This window comes from Bombina bombina, chromosome 7, assembly GCF_027579735.1.
Source record: "Bombina bombina isolate aBomBom1 chromosome 7, aBomBom1.pri, whole genome shotgun sequence".
Lineage (NCBI taxonomy): Eukaryota > Metazoa > Chordata > Amphibia > Anura > Bombinatoridae > Bombina > Bombina bombina.
Genome location: NC_069505.1, coordinates 550085896 through 550096863, shown reverse-complemented (window position 1 = coordinate 550096863; position 10968 = coordinate 550085896).

Below are 10968 nucleotides of genomic sequence, written 5' to 3'. Positions count from 1 at the left end.
AGGAGAGCCTAAGAAGGCAGGGTGGCAGGCACTACTATAACAAACAGGCACAAATAGAAATATAAGTTAAAATTAGAAAAACTTTAATGAAAAAATATATATAAAATACATGATAGGCATGATAGGCATGTACTGGAGCTTAAGAACTTGTAGAGGAGCCTAAAAGGCAGGGTGGCAGGCACTACTATAACAAACAGGCACAAGAAGAAATATAAGTTAAAATTAGAAAAACTTTAATGAAAAAATATATATATAAAATACATGATAGGCATCACACAGAGACAAGGGAGGAAAGAAGAACAGAGGCCTGACGCGTTTCACGCCCCCTAGTGGCGCTTATTCATAGGCTAAGGTGCAAGGGAAGTGAGACCTATTTAAAGGAAAAAACATTAACCCTTCCAGTGCTGACATAAAATGTTAAAATCACAATAGTGTTAAAAACATACACAAATTTACAATGGGATCTATATACAAAAAACATACTGTCTCAGATGAAAACACAAGTTGAATATGAAGACAACAACACCTTTTATATTATACTGTGGTTATGGAAAAATATGTTTATAATAAGGGAAGGAATAAATAAATAAATAAATCCACCTTTGTAAGAAATATATGTTAAAGCTACTTGATTCCACATCCCAATAAATATTGAATATAAATTTATTATTACACCTATGATCTAATTATCTATTAGGTAGTTAATGTCACATTCTTTATTCATACCTTTGGGGTAACGTGTATTTAATTTAATTATTCAAAAGATTTTTTTTTTTTATCAAGAATTTGATGTCTATTACCCCCTCTTGGTGGAATAATGGCTATGTCTATGATCTGAACTGACATGTCTGGCAAATGTGTAAAATGTATACCATTGAAGTGATTCGCTAGTGCCGAATCCTTACAGTAATTTTTAACGTCCCTCACATGTTCTCCAAACCTAGTTCTGACTTCTCGTGAGGTTTTACCCACGTATTGACATTTACAAATATTACAAGTCAGAACATAGAGTGCAAAGTTTTTAACAAGAGGTTTTAAAATGTCATCTCCTAGTAATATGTGTGAATGTTTTTTTTAAATTTTAACCACAGCATTATAATGTAGAGAGTACTCAGTAGTAAATACTATAGTGTAATTTGTGTGTAATTTATGTTTGTCCTCTGTGTTTTTAGGTTTGCTCCTATAATCTTTCACTGTAAGTCTACATTGTTCTAACTTCTTAGGATTATATCCTCTCTTAATAAGCCTCTATTTCAACTCTAACGACTAATGGTCATATGTAGAATCACATTTAGTGTTTCTACAAAGCCTTATAAACTGCCCTCTCGGTAAAGCCTTTACAACGTGTTCAGGGTGTTGAGATGCTGCATGCAAGATGGTATTGCCCGCTATTGGTTTTCTATAGGTTTGGGTAACGATTTGATTATCAAGTGTCATCAAAGTTAAGTCCAAAAAGTTGATTTGCTGTCTGTTGTGTTCCCCAGTGAATGTTAAACCCATCAGATTATTGCTCAAATAAGCTAATAAGTCCTCTTTCCTTTCATCTTTAACTATCAACAACAAATCATCTATGTAGCGAACAAAAAGTGCTACTTGTTCCATCCAAGGGTTGTTGGTAGAAAAAATGTATGACAGTTCTCACCATGCAACATAAATGTTTGCGAATGCCGGGGCGAATTTAGCCCCCATGGCGGTTCCTCTTATCTGCAAGTAGTACTCATTGTTAAACATAAAATAATTATGTGAAAGTAAAAATTGTAGGACTTCACATATATAATTCCTTTCCTGATCCATCAAACCTGTCTCTTTCCCCCAAAATATTCAACAGCTCTAATGCCTGAATTCTGGGGTATACTGGTATAGAGTGAAATAATATCTGCAGTAATCCAGCTGTAATTAGACTGCCATTGAATAGTATCTAATGTTGTTAACAAATGTAATGTATCCCTCAAATAGCTAAGCTGTCTTTTTGCTATGGGCTGCAGTATGGTATCTATCCATTCTCCTAAAGGTTCCAATAAAGAGCCAATACCCGCAACTATGAGTCTACCTGGTGGGCACTTACTATCCATATGTATTTTTGGTACATGATGGAATAGTGGTGTAATAGGGTGCTCAGGAACCAATATTTCCATATCTTCAGTTTTGAAGATGCCCAAAAGTATACCATCTTCAACAAGCGTACCCATCTCCTTTTAAAAAACATGAACTGGATTATATGGCAACAACTTATATACACTAGTATCAGAAAGCTGTCTCTGCGCCTCGCCAAAGTAATAAGATTTATCCATGACAACGATGCTGCCACCCTTATCAGAATTTCTGATCACAATATCACTATTGTCTTTCAAGGTATTTATAGCAATATGTTCCTGATATTTAAGATTTCGGGTGACAGCATCGTTGCCAAGGCTAACTTCAGCTTCAAGTTTGAGTATATCATCTTGAACCAATCACTGGTAGGCATTGACCATAGGGCCCCTAAAATTAATAGGATAAGACTTCGACCCATATTTCTTAGGTCTCTCAAGTTTTTCCTTGGAGCTTTTATGATCACCATCCTCCATATTATACAATTCATTAAGAGTTGCAACAGAACATGCATCAATAAATGGTAAATGTGGGGATATGTTATCAACATTAGATTCAATAGACTCATTACATCCCTGTTCACTTCCTTTATCAGTTAGGGCAAAAAAACTTTTTAAAGACAGTTTACGAATAAACTTATTAACGTCCAAAAGTGTGTTGAAACCTGAGAGTCTATTCGTGGGGACAAAACCCAGACCTTTGGACAACACTTATTTTTCATTCTCATTTAACTCATATTGGGAAATGTTAATGACATTAAGTCCTTCTACCCAAGGTGTAGCTGGTGACATTGGACTGATTACTTCTGTCCCCTTTTCGTCTTGCTCTTTCTTTTTTCTTCCTTTTCACCATCTTCTTCTGTATTTTTTCCTTTTTCTGCATTTTTCCTTGTTTTCAAACGTGGTACTGGTTGGTCCTCCGCCTCTTCCCCCGACTGCACCTGTAAAAAAGCACATGAGGGTGGAAAAGAAGGAGAAGAAGAGGGAGAAGAAGCAGAGGAAGAAGAAGCTGTAGATTTGCTTCTGAATCTGTGGACTCTCCTTCTGAGGCACTAAATGCCACTTTCCTAGCATTTTTCTTTTTAAGGATAGATTTGGGAACTTGTTTAGTTGGATCTTTCTCTTTATCCATTTTCTGTGACTGTTTCTTTTTCCAAGATTTATTTTTATAGTCACGCTGTTATTGATGCACCTCCGTCCAGTTATATATTTTATCTTGATCCTAAGAACTTGTAGAGGAGTCTAAGAACATGTAGGAGAGCCTAATAACCTGTACGGGAGCCTAAGAACTTGTAGAGGAGCCTAAGAATTTGTAGGGGAGCCTAAGAACATGTAGGGGAGCCTAAGAACATGTAGGGGAGCCTAATAACCTGTACAGGAGCCTAAGAACTTGTAGAGGAGCCTAAGAACTTGTAGGGGAGCCTAAAAACTTGTAGGGGAGCCTAAGAACCTGTTGGAGAGCCTAAGAAACTGTAGGAAAGCCTAAGAACCTGTACACCTGTGACTGTTCCTAAGAACCTGAACCTGTGACTGTTGTTTCTTTTTCCAAGATTTATTTTTATAGTCACGCTGTTGTTGACGCACCTCCGCCCAGTTATATACTTTATCTTGATCCTAAGAACCTGTACAGGAGCCTAAGAACTTGTAGGGGAACCTAAGAACCTGTATGGGAGGCTAAGAACCTGTAGGAGAGCCTAATAACTTGTAGAGGAGCCTACGAACTTGTAGGAGAGCCTAAGAACTTGTAGGGGAGCCTAAGAACTTGTAGGAAAGCCTAAAAACCTGTACAGGAACCTAAGAACTTGTAGGGGAAACTAAGAACTTGTAGGAGAGCCTAAGAACCTGTACTGGAGCCTAAGAACTTGTAGAGGAGCCTAAGAATTTGTAGGGGAGCCTAAGAACATGTAGGGGAGCCTAAGAACATGTAGGGGAGCCTAATAACCTGTACGGGAGCCTAAGAACTTGTAGAAGAGCCTAAGAACTTGTAGGGGAGCATAAGCACCTGTATGGGAGCCTAAGAACTTGTAGGAGAGCCTAAGAACTTGTAGGAGAGCCTAAGAACCTGTACGGGAGCCTGAGAACTTGTAGAGGAGCCTAAGAACTTGTAGGAGAGCCTAAGAACTTGTAGGGGAGCCTAAGAACATGTAGGAGAGCCTAACAACTTGTAGGAGAGCCTAAGAACTTGTACAAGAGCCTAAGAACTTGTACGAGAGCCTAAGAACTTGTACGAGAGCCTAAGTACTTGTACGAGAGCCTAAGAACTTGTACGAGAGAATAAGGACTTGTAGAGGAGCCTAAGAACTTGTAGAGGAGCCTAAGAACTTGTAGAGGAGCCTAAGAACTTGTAGGAGAGCCTAAGAACTTGTAGGGGAGTCTAAGAACTTGTAGGGGAGTCTAAGAACATGTAGGAGAGACTAAGAACTTTTAGGAGAGCCTAAGAACTTTTAGGAGAGCCTAAGAACTTGTGTGGGAGCCTAAGTACTAGTAGGAGAGCTTAAGAACTTGTAGGGGAGCCTAAGAATATTGATGGGAGCCTGAGAACGTGTAGGGGATCCTAAGAACCTTTATGGGAGCCTGAGAACTTGTAGGGGAGCCTAAGAACTTGTAGGGGAGCTTAAGAACTTGTAGGAGAGCCTTAGAACTTGTAGAAGAGTCTACAAAACGTGTAGGGGAGCCTAAGAACTTGTAGAGAAGCCTAAGAACTTGTATGGGGGCCCAAGAACATGTAGGAGAGCCTAAGAACTTGTAGGAGAGCTTAAGAACTTGTAGGAGAGCCTAAGAACTTGTAGGAGAGCCTAAGAACTTTTAGGAGAGCCTAAGAACTTTTAGGAGAGCCTAAGAACTTGTAGGGGAGCCTGATAACTTGTAGGAGAGCCTAAGAACTTGTAGGGGAGCCTAAGAACTTGTAGGAGAGCCTAAGAACTTGTAGGAGAGCATAAGAACTTGTAGGAGAGCCTAAGAAATTGTAGAGGAGCCTAAGAACTTGTAGAGAAGCCTAAGAACTTGTATGGGGGCCCAAGAACTTGTAGGAGAGCCTAAGAAATTGTAGAGGAGCCTAAGAACTTGTAGAGAAGCCTAAGAAGTTGTATGGGGGCCCAAGAACTTGTAGGAGAGCCTAAGAACTTGTAGGAGAGCCTAAGAACTTGTAGGAGAGCCTAAGAACCTGTACGGGAGCCTGAGAACTTGTAGAGGAGCCTAAGAACTTGTAGGAGAGCCTAAGAACTTGTAGGGGAGCCTAAGAACATGTAGGAGAGCCTAACAACTTGTAGGAGAGCCTAAGAACTTGTACAAGAGCCTAAGAACTTGTACGAGAGCCTAAGAACTTGTACGAGAGCCTAAGAACTTGTACGAGAGCCTAAGTACTTGTAGAGGAGCCTAAGAACTTGTAGAGGAGCCTAAGAACTTGTAGAGGAGCCTAACAACTTGTAGGAGAGCCTAAGAACTTGTAGGGGAGTCTAAGAACTTGTAGGGGAGTCTAAGAACATGTAGGAGAGACTAAGAACCTGTAGGAGAGCCTAAGAACTTTTAGGAGAGCCTAAGAACTTGTGTGGGAGCCTAAGTACTAGTAGGAGAGCCTAGGAACTTGTAGGGGAGCCTAAGACCCTTTATGGGAGCCTGAGAACTTGTAGGGGATCCTAAGAACCTTTATGGGAGCCTGAAAACATGTAGGGGAGCCTAAGAACTTGTAGGGGAGCTTAAGAACTTGTAGGGGAGCCTTAGAACTTGTAGAAGAGCCTACAAAACGTGTAGGGGAGCCTAAGAACTTGTAGAGAAGCCTAAGAACTTGTATGGGGGCCCAAGAACATGTAGGAGAGCCTAAGAACTTGTAGGAGAGCTTAAGAACTTGTAGGAGAGCCTAAGAACTTTTAGGAGAGCCTAAGAACTTTTAGGAGAGCCTAAGAACTTGTAGGGGAGCCTGATAACTTGTAGGAGAGCCTAAGAACTTGTAGGGGAGCCTAAGAACTTGTAGGAGAGCCTAAGAACTTGTAGGAGAGCATAAGAACTTGTAGAGAAGCCTAAGAACTTGAATGGGGGCCCAAGAACTTGTAGGAGAGCTTAAGAACTTGTAGGAGAGCCTAAGAACTTTTAGGAGAGCCTAAGAACTTGTAGAGGAGCCTAAGAACTTGTGGGGGAGCCTAAGAACCTGTACGGGAGCCTGATAACTTGTAGGAGAGCCTAAGAACTTGTAGGGGAGCCTAAGAACTTGTAGGGGAGCCTAAGAACTTGTAGAGAAGCCTAAGAACTTGTATGGGGGCCCAAGAACTTGTAGGAGAGCCTAAGAAATTGTAGAGGAGCCTAAGAACTTGTAGAGAAGCCTAAGAACTTGAATGGGGGCCCAAGAACTTGTAGGAGAGCCTAAGAACTTGTAGGAGAGCTTAAGAACTTGTAGGAGAGCCTAAGAACTTTTAGGAGAGCCTAAGAACTTGTAGAGGAGCCTAAGAACTTGTAGGGGAGCCTAAGAACCTGTACGGGAGCCTGATAACTTGTAGGAGAGCCTAAGAACTTGTAGGGGAGCCTAAGAACTTGTAGGGGAGCCTAAGAACTTGTAGGAGAGCCTAAGAACTTGTAGGAGAGCCTAAGAACTTGTAGGACAGCATAAGAACTTGTAGGGGAGCCTAATAACTTGTAGGAGAGCCTAAGAACTTGTAGGGGAGCCTAATAACTTGTATGGGGGCCCAAGAACTTGTAGGAGAGCCTAAGAACTTGTAGGAGAGCCTAAGTACTTGTAGGAGAACCAAAACAAATAAACAAAGAAAAAGGATATCCACAGAGCAGCTGAGCAGCTTTGGCACAATGAGATATTACCTTATAATTACTTGATTCTGCACACCTATGCCATAAGATGTTCCAGGAAGTCCAGAAAAAAAAGTTCAATACAAACTTATACTCATACTAAGAAATTAAATATACCTCCTTATTAGCATGAAAAAACAATTGTTCCCTATTTATCATGAGTAGGAACCATTATATCTATCTATCTATCTATCTATCTATCTATCTATCTATCTATCTATCTATATATATGTGTGTGTGTGTGTGTGTGTGTGTGGTGTGTGAGTGACCTGTTATATGATATATTATATTGAGCCCAAATTGGAACATATAAAGCCTATAGTGTTAGATTCCAAATCTAAAACTAAAGACTCACATAGATTATTCCCAATAATTAATCATATCATACTCAGAGTTGAAGCCCTTTGGGGTTTTTGTTCCCAAAGTGAAAATCTCAAGTTTAAGCAAGGGTCTAATATGGTCACCCCTCGTGCTGGTTGAGTGACATTCTCTATTATTTTCCATCTGAAAAAAGTATTATCATCCGAATGAACATCAATGAAGTGTTTAGCCAAAAGTGAAACTTGCTCTATATTTGTAATGTTCAGCAAGTTCACCCTGATTCTGTCCTTGAGAAGTGCAACCTACATACTGCAATTTACAATGTGTACACCATATTACATATATCACAAAGCCATGAACTATGTTCTTTTCTGAAATCTCTCAACTTGCTGGGGGATAAAATGTTACCAAGTGTTGCACCCCTCCTATAAGTACATTTGCAACCATTCTGGACTACATGTTTTAAAAGATTCAAAGCAAAATACTTTTTAACAACTTTACAGATTTCATCATATTCGGTCGAATATTCTGTTACAAACGTAATATCATTCAAACGCTGCTGACCAATACCAAACAGTTTCCTTTTCTGTAACAAATTCACAGCCAGATTACGAGTCTTCACCCAGATTACGAAGTCTTCACCCAGACGGCATCTTCTATCTTCATCCTTCCGGCGTGGAGCGGCTCCATCTTCAAGACATCCGGCGCAGAGCATCCTCTTTAATTGACAGCTTCTTCTACAATGAAGGTTCCTTTAAATGACGTGATCCAAGATGGCATCCCTTAGATTCCGATTGGCTGATAGAATACTATCAGCCAATCGGAATTAAGGTTGAAAAAATCCTATTGGCTTATCCAATCAGCCAATAGGATTGAGCTTGCATTCTATTAGCTGTTCCAATCAGCCAATAGAATGCAAGATCAATCCTACTGGCTGATTGGATCAACCAATCAGAATCTAAGGGACTCCATCTTGGATGACATTATCTAAAGGAACCTACATTGTAGAAGAAGCCGTCAATTGAATAGGATGCTCCGCGCCGGATGTCTTGAAGATGGAGCCACTCTGCATCGGAAGGATGAAGATAGAAGATGCCGTCTGGGTGAAGACTTCTGCCCGTCTGGAGGATCACTTCTGCCGGCTTGGATGAAGACTTCTCCCGGCTTCGTTGAGGACTTCTTGCCACTTAGATGAAGACTTGTCCTGGCTTCGTTGAGGATGGATGTGCGGTCTTCAAAACTGTAAGTGGATCTTCGGGGGTTAGTGTTAGGATTTTTTTAAGGGTGTATTGGGTGGGTTTTATTTTTAGATTAGGGGTTTGAGCTGCAATAGAGCTAAATGCCCTTTTAAGAGCAATGTCCATCCAAATGCCAAATTTTCAGGGCAATGGGGAGCTTAGGTTTTTTTAGTTAGGCTTTTATTTGGGGGGTTAGTTGTGTGGGTGGTGTGTTTTACTGTTGGGGTGGATGTTTGTATTTTTTTTGACAGGTAAAAGTGCTGATTTCTTTGGGGCAATGCCCCGCAAAGGCCCTTTTAAGGGCTATTGTTAGTTTAGTTTAGGCTAGGGTTTTTTTTTATTTTGGGTGGGCTTTTTTTATTTTGATAGGGCTATTAGATTAGGTGTAATTAGTTAAAAGATCTTGTAATTTGTTTTTTATTTTCTGTAATTTAGTGGTTGTTTTTTTTTGTAATTTAGCTAATTGTATTGAATTTAGTTAATTGTATTTAATTTAGGGAATTTCTTTAATTGTAGGGTTACGTTAGGTGTTAGTGTAAGACAGGTTAGGTTTCATTTTACAGGTCAATTTGTTTTAGCTAGGTAGTTATTAAATAGTTAATAACTATGTAGTAACTATTCTACCTAGTTAAAATAAATACAAACTTGCCTGTAAAATAAAAATAAAACCTAAGCTAGATACAATGTAACTATTAGTTATATTGTAGCTAGTTTAGGGTTTATTTTACAGGTAAGTATTTAGTTTTAAATAGGAATTATTTAGTTATTATTAGTAAGTTTTATTTAGATTTATATTAATTATATATAAGTTAGGGGGGGTTTGGGTTAGACTTAGGGGTTAATAACTTTAGTATAGTGGCGGCGACGTTGGGGGCGGCAGATTAGGGGTTAATAAATGTAGGTAGGTGGCGGTGATGTTAGGGGCGGCAGATTAGGGGTTAATAATATTTAACTAGTGTTTGCGATGCGGGAGTGCGGTGGTTTAGGGGTTAATATGTTTATTCTAGTGGCGGCGATGTCCGGAGCGGCAGATTAGGGGTTAATAAGTATAATGTAGGTGTTGGCGATGTCGGGGGCGGCAGATTAGGGGTTAATAAGTGTAAGATTAGGGGTGTTTAGACTCAGGGTTCATGGTAGGGTGTTAGGTGTAAACATAATTTTTCTTTCCCCATAGGAATCAATGGGGCTGCGTTACTGAGCTTTACGCTGCTTTATTGCAGGTGTTAGACTTTTTCTCAGCCGGCTCTCCCCATTGATGTCTATGGGGAAATCGTGCATGAGCACGTACAACCAGCTCACCGCTGACTTAGCAGCGCTGGTATTGGAGTGTGGTATGGAGCTCAGTTTTGCTCTACGCTCACTTCTTGCCTTTTAACGCCGGGTTTATAAAAACCTGTAATACCAGCGCTGTAGGTAAGTGAGCTGTGACAATAACGTGCAAGTTAACACCACATCCCTCATAACGCAAAACTCGTAATCTGGCTGAATTAAATATTTTAAATTCCAATGTTCTTCACATAATAGAAACTATTGTAACGGGGTTTGGCCTAGGCCCACAATTACCCCTGTGGGTCTTTACCCCAGCTACCTCCATGTGCTCTGCAGGCTGATCCTGAGTCTCCGCTACCTGGGAGTTGGGGTACATGACTGTGGCAGTGCCTCCACCTGACTGGGCATCCAGGGCAAGAATGGGTTTCCCAGACAGGAACATAATAAATAACTACAACACACACAGTAATAACAGTAAAACAGTATGAACATGTATTAAAGGATTATGGAAAATAAAAAAAATAAGGCAAGAAATACAGTGGCTAACTAACACACCAACTCTCTCTAACCAGGCCCAGCACCCTCCCAAACCACCTGCGAACCCACCCTCAGGCTTCACCCTAATGGATGATGGGTACCAGTTGGTGCACAGAAATGTTGGGGCCCTTTAAGGTAATCCACATGCATTTAAACAGTTACAGCTCATAGGAAACTGCAATCCACAGGAAGAGCTGTTTATAAGTTTATGTGATGGACAGAATGCCCTGTCAGTATGACAAGGGGATAGGATACTTCTTACCACTAAACAGGATTCATCTGCACAGGTTGACAGAAAACTCCAAGGTCTGCCAGTCATTTACTTTGTCTGCATTCTTCTCCACAGCTCTCTCACAGGTTCAGACTGCAGCTGGCAGCATACACTAAATCAGCAGAGGAATGCTGTTACTTTACAAGATGAAGTCTGCAGCTCTTTCACAGGGTCAGGCCTCACACACACCTTCAATGCTCTGACATGTCTGCTTCCTCCTGTGTCTTACACTCTTCTTTCAGTTTCACTTGATCACATGACCAACCAGTCTAATAGTTGCCAAGGCAACTTCTCCTGCAGATTGTATACAGGTGCAAAAGTTCACAGGAAAATGTTCAACAGGAAGGGCTACATTCTACCCCTCGTAAAATCCTTGCCTTCCACTGGCAAGGTTCCACCAAGAGGTAAATTGAAAAAACAAAATATATAAATAATAATAAATGCACTA